This window comes from Aethina tumida, chromosome 3 (assembly GCF_024364675.1).
Source record: "Aethina tumida isolate Nest 87 chromosome 3, icAetTumi1.1, whole genome shotgun sequence".
Taxonomy (NCBI): Eukaryota; Metazoa; Arthropoda; class Insecta; order Coleoptera; family Nitidulidae; genus Aethina; species Aethina tumida.
This window is the reverse complement of record NC_065437.1, coordinates 4,646,466-4,664,765: the sequence shown is the minus strand read 5'-3', so window position 1 is coordinate 4,664,765 and position 18,300 is coordinate 4,646,466. Positions and strand designations below refer to the sequence as shown.

The 18,300-nt window shown below is 25.1% G+C and overlaps 1 long non-coding RNA gene across 2 annotated transcripts in view; it reads left to right on the top strand.

The window, feature by feature from the left end:
* The window catches only part of LOC109597275 (uncharacterized), a 52,295-nt gene extending 34,615 nt beyond the window's left edge, over nucleotides 1-17,680 (top strand). For both annotated transcript variants that reach the window (XR_002191418.2, XR_007547590.1), the window contains 3 exons: nucleotides 16,178-16,288; nucleotides 16,999-17,082; nucleotides 17,359-17,680. This is a non-coding gene — a long non-coding RNA (uncharacterized LOC109597275). The remainder of the gene's footprint in view (nucleotides 1-16,177; nucleotides 16,289-16,998; nucleotides 17,083-17,358) is intronic.
* Nucleotides 17,681-18,300: the final 620 nt, after the last annotated feature.

Genomic DNA, 18,300 nt, shown 5'->3' with positions numbered 1-18,300 from the left:
TATTATAAAATTTTAATAGATTTGTATGAAGAAAAATTTGGAAAATTTTAATATAAAAAATGTGTATAATTTTTATAAAATAATTTTTTTCTCCAAAAATATAATAAGAGATTTTGAAAGTAGTAAATAAACTTTGTTAATTGAATTTAAAACTTAATACAATTTAAAATGGTAATTAAAGTAAAAACTTGTATAATTTATATTTTCAAATTTTTTATTATCTTCTAAAATATTTTTATTAAAAATTTAAAATTCTTAACATTTTTTTATTTTCTATTAAAAATATCCATGTAATAATAATAATATTATAATTTTGTAATTAAAACTATTTTTGTAGTAATTATATATTTCTAATAATATAAAATTCAATTTTTATTTCCTCTAATTTTTTTTTAAATAATTGACGGTGTAAAATATTCAATAATTTTATATTTGAATATTTACTTTTTTCTGAAATATATTAAAAATTTTTGAAAAATATCAAATATATTATTAAAAATTTATTTTTTTTTTCAAATGTAAAATATGGATATATTTATTTCCAGTTTTAAATAATATTTATAGTTTTAAAATGTTAAAAATGTGAAAAATGATTTTTGTTTCAAATTTATAATAAATTCATATATTTATAGATTTTTGTAATAAAAACTATTTTTCTAGCAGTAGTTTTAATAGAAAAATTTGGTATAAATAATAAATATAAAAAATTATATTAAATATTTTTTTTGTAATTTATATTTTTCAAATTTTTAATATTTTCTAAAATATGTATATATTTACTTCCATTTTTAATTAATATTTATAATTTTCATATTTTTAAGGTATCAAACATTTTTAGAAAACATTAATAAAACTTTTATTTAAAAACATATTTTTTAATATTTTTTCCGATTGTAAAATAAATTTATACACTATAAATTTTAATTTTTAATTTAGATTTTTATAATAAAATATTATTTTGTAGAATCAACTTTAGATTTTCATAGAGAATTTTATTTATACTTTTAATATTATAATTCAAATTTTAATATTATTCTCAAAGAATATTTTGAGTCAAATAACTGTGTAAAAATATTCTATTAAATAATTTTATATTTTAATATATTTTTCCATTTTTATTTAAAAAAAATATATATATCTATAACTTTATTAAGAGTTTAGAAGTTACTTGAAATATTGGGTTCTACTAAACCTTGTTAATTGTAATTTGAAGCCAAATTCAATTCATAATATTGAATATAATTAAAATCCATTTTTTATAATCTATTTTTCTAAATTTCTAATATTTTCTAAAATATGTATATATTTTTTTTGTTTTCAATGTCAAAAATTTTGTTAATAAAAATTGTATTAAAATCCTAATTTTTTTTATATTTTTTATATTTATATATTATTATATAGTTAGTATAGAATTTTGTAATAAAAATATTTTTTTTTTTTGAAGTAGTTTTCATAAAAAAATTTACAGTATAAAAATATACTGAATAATTTAATATATTTTTTATTATTTTTGACATTTTTTCTTAAATTTTATAGAACATTTTAAAAAATCAAATTTTTAATTAATTAATTAATAAACTTGAATTTTAATCCTAATCAAATATCAAATCAAATCAAATAAATATTTTCTAAAATTTATACATATATTCATTTATTTTTAATGTATTTTTGTCATATATGTACTTTTTTTAAACTTAAAATTTAATGTCTATTTTTATTATTATTTTGTATACAATAAATTATGTATATAATAAAAGGTACTTTTTTAATTTAATTGTATGTAATATAATTTTTATATTTTAATTCTAATTTTATAATTTTAGTTCTGATAATTCATCGAATTGGTTTATTTTTTATGTTTTATTGATATTTAGCTAAATTAAACACAAAAATGAATTGAATTAAAAAATTTTTTAAATATTTGTAGCATTTTTGGAACTAAATTTTTTCAAACAAAAGCTTAGGAGAAATTTATGAGAAAAGCTTTTGTGTATATTATACTTAAAAGTAGCAAATAAATTCATGAATAATAGATTTGTCCATTTGATTATAAAAATTCAAACTCATTTTTTAGTTAAATGTTACAGATTAAACATTTAATTTTAAAAAACGTAAAATAGTTTTTTATGATTTATGTAGTAAATCTAATTTTCTACTTAAATCGGATAATAAATTTGTGCATTGAGATATTAATATTTTGAACTTATTCTGTATTTAAATTTTATTATATTAATTATGTAATTTTAAAAAATATAATATTCTTTTATAGTTTATGTAGTAAAAACTAATTTTCTACTAAAAACTGAAGAAAATACTCCCCCTGAAAATAACCAACATTATTCAAGTTATACATTATCATATTAAAATACATTTTCAGCATAAAAAGATGTTTAAGCCACTCCCATTTATGTTAATCCAGCCAATAAAACGTCAAATTTTCCAGGACATGCATAAGCAGATTATGTACGGGACGCCGAAAAGGATTGGCGGCCCCTTCGCCCCGGGGGGTATGAATTAAGAGAAATGGGAGGACATCTTGAATCGGCGGTTTGTGCCCGTTTTTGCCGTCGGTCTCGTGTATTCCGTTGACGTTTTCGATTGAATGAGAAACAGCGTTGCGTTTATTTTGTCAAGAACGAACAGTAGTTTTCCATGTTTTTCATGCAGCAGAGATTGTGAGTGAAAGTTGGCGTGTGTGTGTAAAAATGTCGGTTTCATTTTTAATTTGGTTTTCCTTGGGTTTTAATTAGTTCCCTCCGACGACTTATTACTTACTATAATTATGTGATTAGTAATTAACATTATTAACTATTGCAAAAAAATATTGTTGTGAAAAATATTACTACATCGATTGTTGTTTTTGATTTGATTTATTGTTTACTTTTGTTAAGCATTCAAGTAAAAACTGTGAAACTTAAAGCAATCAAATTACTTCATTAATATTAATTATTATAGTGAATTCTATATTAAAGACAGTTGATTGAATAATATTACTACATCGATTTGTCAAATTCATTCCACTGCTAATAAATAAAAGTCAAAGAAATTAAAATAAATTCAAGTTACTTCATTAATTATTTTTATTATTGTGAATTCTATTTTAAAGACAGCATGATTGAACAATATTACCACATTGATTTGTCAAATTTGTGTCACATTTATTGTTCACTTTTGTGAAGCCTTCAAGTAAAAACTGTGAAACTTAAAGCAATCAAATTACTTTATTAATAATAATTATTATAGTGAATTCTATATTAAAGACAGTTGATTGAATAATATTACTACATCGATTTGTTAAATTCATTCCACTGATAATAAGTAAAAGTCAAGGAAATTAAAATAGATTCAAGTTACTTCATTAATTATCCCTATTATTGTGAATTCAATTTTAAAGACAGCATGATTGAATAATATTACCACATTGATTTGTCAAATTTGTGTCACATTTATTGTTTACTTTTGTGAAGCCTTCAAGTAAAAACTGTGAAACTTAAAGCAATCAAATTACTTCATTAATATTAATTATTATAGTGAATTCTGTATTAAAGACAGTTGATTGAATAATATTACTACATCGATTTGTCACATTCATTCCACTGCTAATAAATAAAAGTCAAAGAAATTAAAATAAATTCAAGTTACTTCATTAATTATTTTTATTATTGTGAATTCTATTTTAAAGACAGCATGATTGAACAATATTACCACATTGATTTGTCAAATTTGTGTCACATTTATTGTTTACTTTTGTGAAGCCTTCAAGTAAAAACTGTGAAACTTAAAGCAATCAAATTACTTCATTAATATTAATTATTATAGTGAATTCTATATTAAAGACAGTTGATTGAATAATATTACTACATCGATTTGTCAAATTCATTCCACTGATAATAAATGAAAGTCAAAGAAATTAAAATAAATTCAAGTTACTTCATTAATGATCTCTATTATTGTGAATTCAATTTTAAAGACAGCATGATTGAATAATATTACCACATTGATTTGTCAAATTTGTGTCACATTTATTGTTTACTTTTGTGAAGCCTTCAAATAAAAACTGTGAAACTAAAAGCAATCAAATTACTTTATTAATAATAATTATTATAGTGAATTCTATATTAAAGACTGTTGATTGAATAATATTACTACATCGATTTGTCAAATTTATTCCACTGATAATAAATGAAAGTCAAGGAAATTAAAATAAATTCCAGTTACTTCATTAATTATTCCTATTATTGTGAATTCAATTTTAAAGACAGTATGATTGAATAATATTACCACATTGACTTGTCAAATTTGTGTCACATTTATTGTTTACTTTTGTGAAGCCTTCAAGTAAAAACTGTGAAACTAAAAGCTATCAAATTACTTTATTAATAATAATTATTATAGTGAATTCTATATTAAAGACAGTTGATTGAATAATATTACTACATCTATTTGTCAAATTCATTCCACTGATAATAAGTAAAAATCAAGGAAATTAAAATAAATTCAAGGTACTTCATTAATTATCTCTATTATTGTGAATTCTATTTTAAAGACAGCATGATTGAACAATATTACCACATTGATTTGTCAAATTTGTGTCACATTTATTGTTTACTTTTGTGAAGCCTTCAAGTAAAAACTGTGAAACTTAAAGCAATCAAATTACTTCATTAATATTAATTATTGTAGTGAATTCTATATTAAAGACAGTTGATTGAATAATATTACTACATCGATTTATCAAATTCATTCCACTGATAATAAATGAAAGTCAAAGAAATTAAAATAAATTTAAGGTACTTCATTAATTATCTCTATTATTGTGAATTCAATTTTAAAGACAACATCATTGAATAATATTACCACATTGATTTGTCAAATTTGTGTCACATTTATTGTTTACTTTTGTGAAGCCTTCAAGTAAAAACTGTGAAACTTAAAGCAATCAAATTACTTCATTAATATTAATTATTATAGTGAATTCTATATTAAAGACAGTTGATTGAATAATATTACTACATCGATTTGTCACATTCATTCCACTGCTAATAAATAAAAGTCAAAGAAATTAAAATAAATTCAAGTTACTTCATTAATTATTTTTATTATTGTGAATTCTATTTTAAAGACAGCATGATTGAACAATATTACCACATTGATTTGTCAAATTTGTGTCACATTTATTGTTTACTTTTGTGAAGCCTTCAAGTAAAAACTGTGAAACTTAAAGCAATCAAATTACTTCATTAATATTAATTATTATAGTGAATTCTATATTAAAGACAGTTGATTGAATAATATTACTACATCGATTTGTCAAATTCATTCCACTGATAATAAATGAAAGTCAAAGAAATTAAAATAAATTCAAGTTACTTCATTAATGATCTCTATTATTGTGAATTCAATTTTAAAGACAGCATGATTGAATAATATTACCACATTGATTTGTCAAATTTGTGTCACATTTATTGTTTACTTTTGTGAAGCCTTCAAATAAAAACTGTGAAACTAAAAGCAATCAAATTACTTTATTAATAATAATTATTATAGTGAATTCTATATTAAAGACTGTTGATTGAATAATATTACTACATCGATTTGTCAAATTTATTCCACTGATAATAAATGAAAGTCAAGGAAATTAAAATAAATTCCAGTTACTTCATTAATTATTCCTATTATTGTGAATTCAATTTTAAAGACAGTATGATTGAATAATATTACCACATTGACTTGTCAAATTTGTGTCACATTTATTGTTTACTTTTGTGAAGCCTTCAAGTAAAAACTGTGAAACTAAAAGCTATCAAATTACTTTATTAATAATAATTATTATAGTGAATTCTATATTAAAGACAGTTGATTGAATAATATTACTACATCTATTTGTCAAATTCATTCCACTGATAATAAGTAAAAATCAAGGAAATTAAAATAAATTCAAGGTACTTCATTAATTATCTCTATTATTGTGAATTCTATTTTAAAGACAGCATGATTGAACAATATTACCACATTGATTTGTCAAATTTGTGTCACATTTATTGTTTACTTTTGTGAAGCCTTCAAGTAAAAACTGTGAAACTTAAAGCAATCAAATTACTTCATTAATATTAATTATTATAGTGAATTCTATATTAAAGACAGTTGATTGAATAATATTACTACATCGATTTGTCAAATTCATTCCACTGCTAATAAATAAAAGTCAAAGAAATTAAAATAAATTCAAGTTACTTCATTAATTATTTTTATTATTGTGAATTCAATTTTAAAGACAGCATGATTGGACAATATTACCACAGTGACTTGTCAAATTTGTCTCACATTTATTGTTTACTTTTGTGAAGCCTTCAAGTAAAAACTGTGAAACTTAAAGCAATCAAATTACTTCATTAATATTAATTATTATAGTGAATTCTATATTAAAGACAATTGATTGAATAATATTACTACATCGATTTGTCAAATTCATTCCACTGATAATAAATAAAAGTCAAAGAAATTAAAATAAATTCCAGTTACTTCGTTAATTATCCCTATTATTGTGAATTCAACTTTAAAGACAGCATGATTGAACAATCTTACATCTTTGTCTTACATTTATTGTTGATTTTTGTAAAGCCTTCAAGTAAAAACTGTGAAACTAAAAGCAATCAAATTACTTTATTAAGAATAATTATTATAGTGAATTCTATATTAAAGACTGTTGATTGAATAATATTACTACATCGATTTGTCAAATTCATTCCACTGATAATAAATGAAAGTCAAAGAAATTAAAATAAATTCAAGTTACTTCATTAATTATCCCTATTATTGTGAATTCAATTTTTAAGACAGCATGATTGAACAATATTACCACATTGATTTCTCAAATTTGTGTCACATTTATTGTTTACTTTTGTGAAGCCTTCAAGTAAAAACTGTGAAACTTAAAGCAATCAAATTACTTCATTAATATTAATTATTATAGTGAATTCTATATTAAAGACAGTTGATTGAATAATATTACTACATCGATTTGTCAAATTCATTCCACTGCTAATAAATAAAAGTCAAAGAAATTAAAATAAATTCAAGTTACTTCATTAATTATTTTTATTATTGTGAATTCTATTTTAAAGACAGCATGATTGAACAATATTACCACATTGATTTGTCAAATTTGTGTCACATTTATTGTTTACTTTTGTGAAGCCTTCAAGTAAAAACTGTGAAACTTAAAGCAATCAAATTACTTCATTAATATTAATTATTATAGTGAATTCTATATTAAAGACAGTTGATTGAATAATATTACTACATCGATTTGTCAAATTCATTCCACTGATAATAAATGAAAGTCAAGGAAATTAAAATAAATTCCAGTTACTTCATTAATTATTCCTGTTATTGTGAATTCAATTTTAAAGACAGTATGATTGAATAATATTACCACATTGATTTGTCAAATTTGTGTCACATTTATTGTTTACTTTTGTGAAGCCTTCAAGTAAAAACTGTCAAACTAAAAGAAATCAAATTACTTCATTAATAATAATTATTATAGTAAATTCTATATTAAAGACTGTTGATTGAATAATATTACTACATCGATATGTCAAATTCATTCCACTGATAATAAATGAAAGTCAAGGAAATTAAAATAAATTCAAGGTACTTCATTAATGATCTCTAAAATTGTGAATTCAATTTTAAAGACAGCATGATTGAATAATATTACTACATTGATTTGTCAAATTTGTGTCACATTTATTGTTTACTTTTGTGAAGCCTTCAAGTAAAAACTGTCAAACTAAAAGAAATCAAATTACTTCATTAATAATAATTATTATAGTAAATTCTATATTAAAGACTGTTGATTGAATAATATTACTACATCGATATGTCAAATTCATTCCACTGATAATAAATGAAAGTCAAAGAAATTAAAATAAATTCAAGTTACTTCATTAATTATCCCTATTATTGTGAATTCAATTTTAAAGTCGGCATTATTGAACAATATTACCACATTGATTTGTCAAATTTGTGCCACATTTATTGTTTACTTTTGTGAAGCCTTCAAGTAAAAACTGTGAAACCAAAGGAAATCAAATTACTTGACATATTTTGATCACTGTAGGAACAAGAAAAAAGGTGAAATTTTTAAACAAAATGGGGTGATGTTGAAAGAAGATTCAAATTAATTATATCACAGTATTACATAATGTAAAAATATTAATACATTATATAAAATAAACTAAACTGCATATTGACCCTGTTAAGATAACTGTAGAAACGTTTCTTTTCCCGATACAACTTTTATATCACTACAACATTAATAAAAATTTACTGTCGGTTGGATAACACATGTGATGAATTCAAATAGTGCATTTGACTGGTTTCGACGTAAGCACATACCGTGAATACAAAGAATACGATAACCGCACCATTTTCGTAGACAGTTCTATTTGTACAATTTCTTTTTATATGTGTGTATGTCCGTTTTATTAAAGCCATTATGCGTGAATATGAATATGAATGTAATTTACACACCCCAATCTGTATGTGCCACAATTTGCATAATATATAAATTATAAATGTACATGCCGAATTGGCAGGTGCTAAAAATTGTTTCAAAGTGGTTGGTGATTATAATAAAATCGCGTTAGTAACAAACGGGTTTCCTGTTGTATCATGCTTTCAAGTATTTCGAGAATTTTAATTGCGACGAAACATTTATTGTTTCTAGGTTAAATAAAACGTCTTCTTGTTCCTTGTTATTGGTGGTACCGTTATTTTAAATCATTTTTGCTCAATTATTGAAGATATGGGAGACTGATCAAGTTTTCCTCCAGCAACGTTGCTTTATTTTAGTGCTAAAGGTCATAAATTAAATTTTACTATACACAGTGCATAATCTGATGTAATAATGAACTGTCAACCACAAAATAAAACTTAACTGCCACCCATAAACATTGATTAACATCTGGACCAGACATAGCTATTAAACCTGGTTCATTACCAATAGACTCAATTCATTGGAGGATAATTCCCTAAAATTAACTCTTCTCCTAGCTTCCTGCATTGCACAAACCCAATCCGACTTGTTTATGGCTCCTCATAGATTTTTGTGTTTTAAACCAACTTTTTGGACAGCTAAAACGTTTAAATTGAAAAAGTTAAATCACCCACAGGGGACAAATGAAGCGGAATGAAAAATTTCAGATAATCCTCCAGGATTTTCAAGTTTATTGGTGTTTTCCTTCTCGTGTGACATTATTAATATTAATAAACCCCAATTTTCGACACCCATAAATCTGTGCAATTAATTAAAACAGTCCGAAGAATTGTTACGCTTTTTAATACGACGTTCTAAATATATATTCCCCGCTAGACTGACCCAATAAAATAATGGCGGACTATAAATTTTTGAATGGAACAGTGCCAGGGTCTCATGAACTGTTTCAATGGTTTTGCAAATAGTTTTGTAATTCTATTTTGTTCTGCACTCAAAAACAATCCTCGTCGGATTTTTATGATGCACTGTACTGTGTCACAATTAAGAGGCGTTGTTTAATGCTTGGAGATAAAATTCTAAACACTCGCTATATAAGTGAATATTAAGAAACATGATGCTGGGAACTGCATCTGTTATAGGAAACTTTGCCTAACTAATCATGCAAATGGGTGCTATTTGATAAAATTAACTGGCAAAATTTACTTTATGGTTGTTTCAGTTAATGTCTTCAATGGCTTTTTAATTACACTTCGTGCATATAAATGCAACTGGATCATATCTATATTTAAGGCTGAAATAATCTCGAATATTTTAACGGTTAATTATGTTTAAGGCACGTAATTTTATAAATTGGTGTTAATATTATGTTTCATATCTAATTAACTCAACTAGTTAATAAAATTATCTGTATTTTAAATTGAGGAGTACAATAGCAACATTTCTGAAGTTGGAAATCGGTATTGTTGTTCATCAAAACCATTCCCATTGGAACGCCAACATTGCCGAGGCCCTTTCTCCCCTTTATCCGGTGCCGAAATACTCGACGTTGATGGCCTCCTCCCCCATTCCAGCCCTTGTCACCGCTTACGTCACTGCAGTAATCACGTCGACACTGTCTATTATGTCTTATCGAGGCATGGCTTCCGTTTTGCCATTTTAATAGGCCCAAGTGCGGTTCGTAGCCCCAAAATTCTCGACTTTCATCAACGCCGGCGCAATAAATCGGATTTAAGGGCTTGGTGTTCATTTTTTCGATTAATTAACGTGGAGGTTTTTCAACCCCCCCATTTAATTAGCGGGACATGTCGTGCGTATTACACCGTGTGTCAATTTGTGTCACAACTGAACACTGGCGTCGACATTGGAACAAGATCTGCTTTTGGCAGTGCTCAGGTCATACCATTATCTATGGGCGTTGGAGGATGTTTTATCGCTTAAGTAAATATTATTCCCTCAGGTTGCACGTGCCATTTATTATCCTGAGGTTTAATAAACTTGTTAGAGTCTAAAATCTGGGATGAAGTGGAAGAAAGATTGATCGCCCAAGATAAAATTTGTGTATGGAACAAAATTCATTTGTGGATGGTATGAAGGTCGGTTTTTATCCAGATTTGGCGTCCGTCCAAATATTTTTATTATTCCCCGTCCTAGATCGAAGGAACTTAATGGAAACTTCTTGAATTGGACTAATTTAAGTCGGTTGCTATGCGGGTAACTATCTTAGCCACATTTTCAAACAGACACATTAAAAGTTTGGATGGTTGTTCAGTCGGAAAATTGGAGACAATATAACTAAGAATAATCAAATTAATGGCCTGTGATGAGATTGGATTGATAATTAATGTGGAGAAAGAAATTAATATGGCATCCCTCAATTGAATGGCACATATTTATTAAAAGAAAACAGTTGGCGACAGACGATGCGTGCGACATGTCCGTGCGTGACACCGTTAATTAGATCTGAGCATTTAATTAACTAAAATTGAGACCCAACAGCGATCGTTTGCTTCTAATCCCGCTAATTAGCGAGGCAGGGCCCCACCCCCTCCCTGAATTAAACCGGAATTAATCCTGTGCTCGAACTCCCGACGCCCGATTCCCGACGCATCATTAAACGATTGAGAGACGAAATATTTGCAGATTACCGAGTTTCGACAAAATGGCGAGGAAGCAATTAATTCGCAGTTTTCCAACGACCAAACTGATTCTTTTATGGAATACTAATTGTCTGACTCACGGAAGTGTTTTGAAAAAATAAATCATGTGGATTTACATTTAGAATAATTGAAAGGAAGAACCAACTATTTGCTGCCCAATAATATGGAGACTATATAACATACCTATTATATAAATTTTCTATTTTAATACTGATTGTCATACCGAAGATTATTCTAATAATTAAATTATGTGGACTTATTTAAATTCAATTGAACAATTGCTTCTTTTATTTGTATAATACTGAAACAATATAACATACATGTTACATAAAATAAACATTTTCTTTTATGTAATAGTAAATATCCAAGTCTCGAAGATTATTTAAAAAATTAAAGTACATGGAAGACATAGAAAATATTTTTATTTGGAATGATTTATATTCAATTGAACAATTAAAAGGAGGAAACAACTCCTTTATTTATAGTCGAATAATATTGAAACAATATAACATATGTTATGTGAAATACATTTTTTCTTCTATGTAATAGTAAATATCCAAGTCACGAAGATTATTTAAAAAATTAAAGTACATGGAAGACATTGAAAATATTTTTATTTGGACTTATTTATATTCAATTGAACAATGGGAAGGAGGAAACAACTCCTTTACTTGTAGTCCAATAATATTGAAACAATGTAACATATGTTAGGTTAAATACATTTTTTCTTCTATGTAATAGTAAATGTCCAAGTGTCAAAGATTATTTAAAAAATTAAAGTTCATGGAAGACATAGTAAATACTTTTATTTGGACTGATTTATATTCAATTGAACAATTGGAAGGAGGAAACTACTCCTTTATTTATAGTCGAATAATATTGAAACAATATAACATATGTGTTATGTGAAATACATTTTTTCTTCTATGTAATAGTAAATATCCAAGTCTCGAAGATTATTTAAAAATTTAAAGTACATGGAAGACATTGAAAATATTTTTATTTGGACTGATTTATATTCAATTGAACAATGAGAAGGAGGAAACAACTCCTTTATTTGTAGTCCAATAATATTGAAACAATATAACATTTATGTTATGTGAAATACATTTTTTCTTCTATGTAGTAGTAAATGTCCAAGTGTGAAAGATTATTTAAAAAATTAAAGTTCATGGAAGACATAGTAAATACTTTTATTTGGACTGATTTATATTCAATTGAACAATTGGAAGGAGGAAACAACTCCTTTATTTATAGTCGAATAATATTGAAACAATATAACATATGTGTTATGTGAAATATATTTTTTCTTCTATGTAATAGTAAATATCCAAGTCTCAAAGATTATTTAAAAAATTAAAGTACATGGAAGACATTGAAAATATTTTTATTTGGAATGATTTATATTCAATTGAACAATTAAAAGGAGGAAACAACTCCTTTATTTGTAGTCCAATAATATTGAAACAATGTAACATATGTTAGGTTAAATACATTTTTTCTTCTATGTAATAGTAAATGTCCAAGTGTCAAAGATTATTTAAAAAATTAAAGTTCATGGAAGACATAGAAAATACTTTTATTTGGACTGATTTATATTCAAATGAACAATTGGAAGGTGGAAACAACTCCTTTAGTTGTAGTTCAATAATATTGAAACAATATAACATATATGTTATGTTAAATACATTTTTTCTTCTATGTAATAGTAAATATCCAAGTCTCGAAGATTGTTTAATAAATTAAAGTACATGGAAGACATAGAAAATATTTTTATTTGGACTGATTTATATTCAATTGAACAATTGGAAGGAGGAAACAACTCCTTTATTTGTAGTCCAATAATATTGAAACAATATAACATATATGTTATGTGAAATACATTTTTTCTTCTATGTAATAGTAAATATCCAAGTCTCGAAGATTGTTTAATAATTAAAGTACATGGAAGACATAGAAAATATTCTTTTTTGGACTGATTTATATTCAATTGAACAATGAGAAGGAGGAAACAACTCCTTTATTTGTAGTTCAATAATATTGAAACAATGTAACATATATGTTATGTGGAAGACAATTTTTCTTCTATGTAATAGTAAATATCTAAGTCTCGAAGATTATTTAATAAATTAAAGTACATGGAAGACATAGAAAATATTTTTATTTGGAATGATTTATATTCAATTGAACAATTAAAAGGAGGAAACAACTCCTTTATTTATAGTCGAATAATATTGAAACAATATAATATATGTGTTATGTGAAATATATTTTTTCTTCTATGTAATAGTAAATATCCAAGTCTCAAAGATTATTTAAAAAATTAAAGTACATGGAAGACATTGAAAATATTTTTATTTGGAATGATTTATATTCAATTGAACAATTAAAAGGAGGAAACAACTCCTTTATTTGTAGTCCAATAATATTGAAACAATGTAACATATGTTAGGTTAAATACATTTTTTCTTCTATGTAATAGTAAATGTCCAAGTGTCAAAGATTATTTAAAAAATTAAAGTTCATGGAAGACATAGAAAATACTTTTATTTGGACTGATTTATATTCAATTGAACAATTGGAAGGTGGAAACAACTCCTTTAGTTGTAGTTCAATAATATTGAAACAATATAACATATATGTTATGTTAAATACATTTTTTCTTCTATGTAATAGTAAATATCCAAGTCTCGAAGATTGTTTAATAAATTAAAGTACATGGAAGACATAGAAAATATTTTTATTTGGACTGATTTATATTCAATTGAACAATTGGAAGGAGGAAACAACTCCTTTATTTGTAGTCCAATAATATTGAAACAATATAACATTTATGTTATGTGAAATACATTTTTTTTCTGTGTTATAGTAAATATCCAAGTCTCGAAGATTATTTAAAAAATTAAAGTACATGAAAGACATTGAAAATATTTTTATTTGGACTTATTTATATTCAATTGAACAATGGGAAGGAGGAAACAACTCCTTTATTTGTAGTCCAATAATATTGAAACAATGTAACATATGTTAGGTTAAATACATTTTTTCTTCTATATAATAGTAAATGTCCAAGTGTCAAAGATTATTTAAAAAATTAAAGTTCATGGAAAACATAGAAAATATTTTTATTTGGACTGATTTATATTCAATTGAACAATTGGAAGGAGGAAACAACTCCTTTATTTGTAGTCCAATAATATTGAAACAATATAACATTTATGTTATGTGAAATACATTTTTTTTCTGTGTTATAGTAAATATCCAAGTCTCGAAGATTATTTAAAAAATTAAAGTACATGGAAGACATAGAAAATATTTTTATTTGGACTGATTTATATTCAATTGAACAATTGGAAGGAGGAAACAACTCCTTTATTTGTAGTCCAATAATATTGAAACAATGTAACATATGTTAGGTTAAATACATTTTTTCTTCTATGTAATAGTAAATGTCCAAGTGTCAAAGATTATTTAAAAAATTAAAGTTCATGGAAGACATAGAAAATACTTTTATTTGGACTGATTTATATTCAATTGAACAATTGGAAGGAAGAAACAACTCCTTTATTTGTAGTCCAATAATATTGAAACAATATAACATATATGTTATGTGAAATACATTTTTTCTTCTATGTTATAGTAAATATCCAAGTATCGAAGATTATTTAAAAAATTAAAGTACATGGAAGACATAGAAAATACTTTTATATAGATTGATTTATATTCAATTGAACAATGGGAAGGAGGAAACAACTCCTTTTTTGTAGTTCAATAATATTGAAACAATGTCACATATATGTTATGTGAAAGACAATTTTTCTTCTATGTAATAGTAAATATCCAAGTCTCGAAGATTATTTAAAAAATTTAAGTACATGGAAGACATAGAAAATACTTTTATTTGGACTGATTTTATTCAATTGAACAATGGGAAGGAGGAAACAACTCCTTTATTTGTAGACCAATAATATTGAAACAATATAACATATATGTTATGTGAAAAACTATTTTTCTTCTAAGTAATAGTAAACATCCAAGTCTCGAAGATTATTTAAAAAAATAAAGTACATGGAAGACATAGAAAATACTTTTATTTGGACTGATTTTATTCAATTGAACAATGAGAAGGAGGAAACAACTCCTTTATTTGTAGGTCAATAATATTGAAACAATGTAACATATATGTTATGTGAAAAACTATTTTTCTTCTAAGTAATAGTAAACATCCAAGTCTCGAAGATTATTTAAAAAATTAAAGTACATGGAACACATAGAAAATACTTTTATTTGGACTGATTTTATTCAATTGAACAATGGGAAGGAGGAAGCAACTCCTTTATTTGTAGACCAATAATATTGAAACAGTATAACAAGTATATTATATGAAATAAACATTTTAATTTATGTATTAGTAAGTGTCCAACTCTCGAAGATTATTTAAAAAATTAAAATAGATATACAAAATATTTTTATTTGTACAGATTTACATTCAATTGAAGAAATGTAAGGTGGAAACAACTCCTTCATTTTCAACCTAATAAAATTGAAACAGTATTAATAAATATTATGTAATATAAATATTTGTATATGTCTATTTATTACTCATGTTCAACAAATAAGGTCATATTTGCATAAATTATAAACAATTCTGTTCTAATAATACACATGTGTAATTTCTGTGTAACTATAATGAATAGGCAGATTTCTAATTAGTCTTTTACTACACAACTGAGGTAATTTACAAAATTTTAATTGTTGTTAATATGGTACAATTGTTAATTATGGGAACATCTTTAACACCATGACTCGTCAATGAAAAGTGGTTGTAGTCTTGTAAAAGAACTAGAAAAATTAAAATTTAAATAATTAGATGAAAATTAGGAAACAATTTAGACACACTTCGACGCTTCTATGACCATATTGTACTTTAAACAACTGCGTCAAACATAAACAATACTGTCCGACCATTTATCGCTGCCCATAATTATGTCCAATTAAAATTTTTTCCTATTTACAGGAATCATGACCACGGGGAGCGATTACCAGCAATTGCGTTGGGCTGAGCAGCCGTCGACCAATAATTAAAATGCAAATGAGAAATTACCAACGCCACACTCGTGAAAAGGAAGTAAGTAGTTGGGACCGTGTCTGGTTATGTAATTAATAACATTCGAAGTATGAATTTAAATTGGGAAAGAAAAACCGTTGCTTCGAACAATGCGCAATGGGATAATTAGTGTTTCGTCTAGACGCGTAATTGTACGATTCGATTTAGATTTGCTTTTTGCATTTTTAATGTGACAGTTACGTTGGCGGAATGTGCATCCATTGGGAATGACTTGTGAGTTTATTCATGTTCAAATCAGCCATTGATTTTGACTCCAATACTAAAAGACTCTTCTTTGTCTATTTAAATATTTCTCACATTTTAGAAATTTAACGATTATTTCTGTAACTATCTTTGGCAATCCTGATAAAGTGCTGTATTCTGAAGACGAAAAATACAGGAACCATTTAGATAAGAAGGGAAACCTATTTGGCCAGACCCTTCAAAAACTACTGCCACTTAGTTCTTAAGAATGTTCGTCTTAAATCCTCTGAAGGATGCTATATCGACATTTTCTAACACTGATAAGAAAAAAAGAAATACATCGTCAGTTTAACTGACATATATTTATTTATACACAACTCAGCTCATTGTCTGAATACCCAATTTTAGAGGTCTATAACGTCATCTCTACAATATTAATTAATATATATATATATATATATATATATATATATATATATATATATAGATAATATTTTAATTACTCATATATATTTGCTATTTTTTAGGCCAAGACGACTGCAGGAGTAAATGTATAAGGTCGATTATTTAGAGTTAGAGCAAGGTTTTATTTGGAGCCACTGATTTAAGAGGTAAAATCAATTATTTCACAATTCTTAAAATTTAACACAATGCAGACACTCAGTAAAAACGTAATGTATATCTATATAATGGGGGAAAGTATATATTTGAGTGCCCCTTACACCAAACACTCCACCTCGTTGAAAATCCAAAAAAAAAACTATTGTTAGCATGTACAAAAGTTAAAGTTACTTTTCAACTACAGTTACACACATTTTAATGGCTGTGCTTTAGTTGCTGAAGCAATTAAGTAGCTGAAATACTAATAATATTTGTTCTTGTTCCAGAATCTACGTGGACCAATTGCAGTTCTTCACGTTAATGCTCTACATCTACCCTGTAGATCCGAATTTGTTTGAAATTACGCGACAAATTCGGTTCTAGAGAGGTTTGTGTGGTGCATACAAAGCAACGTGACTAATCAACGTCGGCAGTTAGTTTTAATTGTTGAAATATTATTAAGTTTGTATTTTAGTCACGTTTAACAACGTAATTATTTGTTAATTTACTATAATGTTATTATTCTATTGTATATTTACGTTATGTAAGTAGTTTTCTTCGTAATTTGTAATGTACATTTGTTATTAATAAACTTATTCTATTATGAAATAGTTTATTATTTTTTAAATTCACAAAGATTTCTCTCATTACTAATCAAAAAGAATAAATTTCAAAACACGGCATAAAAATTCGTAAAAGCAGAATATTTTAAGAAAGTTTTATACTAAGAATTATAATAGTTTTTAAGTTTTTCTACAATGTAATTTTAAAATAAAATCATGTATTCTTATACTATTTAATTTAATTGAAATTCTGGGCTATATTATGTTTAAATATAATATACTATATAATATATATTACATAATGGCACCGAGTATTTAAATAAAAAATTAAATAATTAATTAATTAATAAAAAGTTATTCTTTTATTATTCCAAAAATAAATTTGAAATAATTTGCTTTTTGTTAAAACATAACAATATTAAACAAACTGAAATATGTAAGTCTAAATTTAGTAATTTGTAATTATATTTTTTATTTTGTGACATAATTAAAATAGGAATTTTTTGTATCTTCATTCTTACTTAAAAATAATTTACATTTTAGGATAGTTGAAATATAAATTTAAGTAAATATTTTAAATATTTAATTAATTTATAATAAAAAAATGCCTTCGATAGTATATTGTTTAAAAAGTGGTTTCAAAGAATTTAATTAGTTTTTCTTATA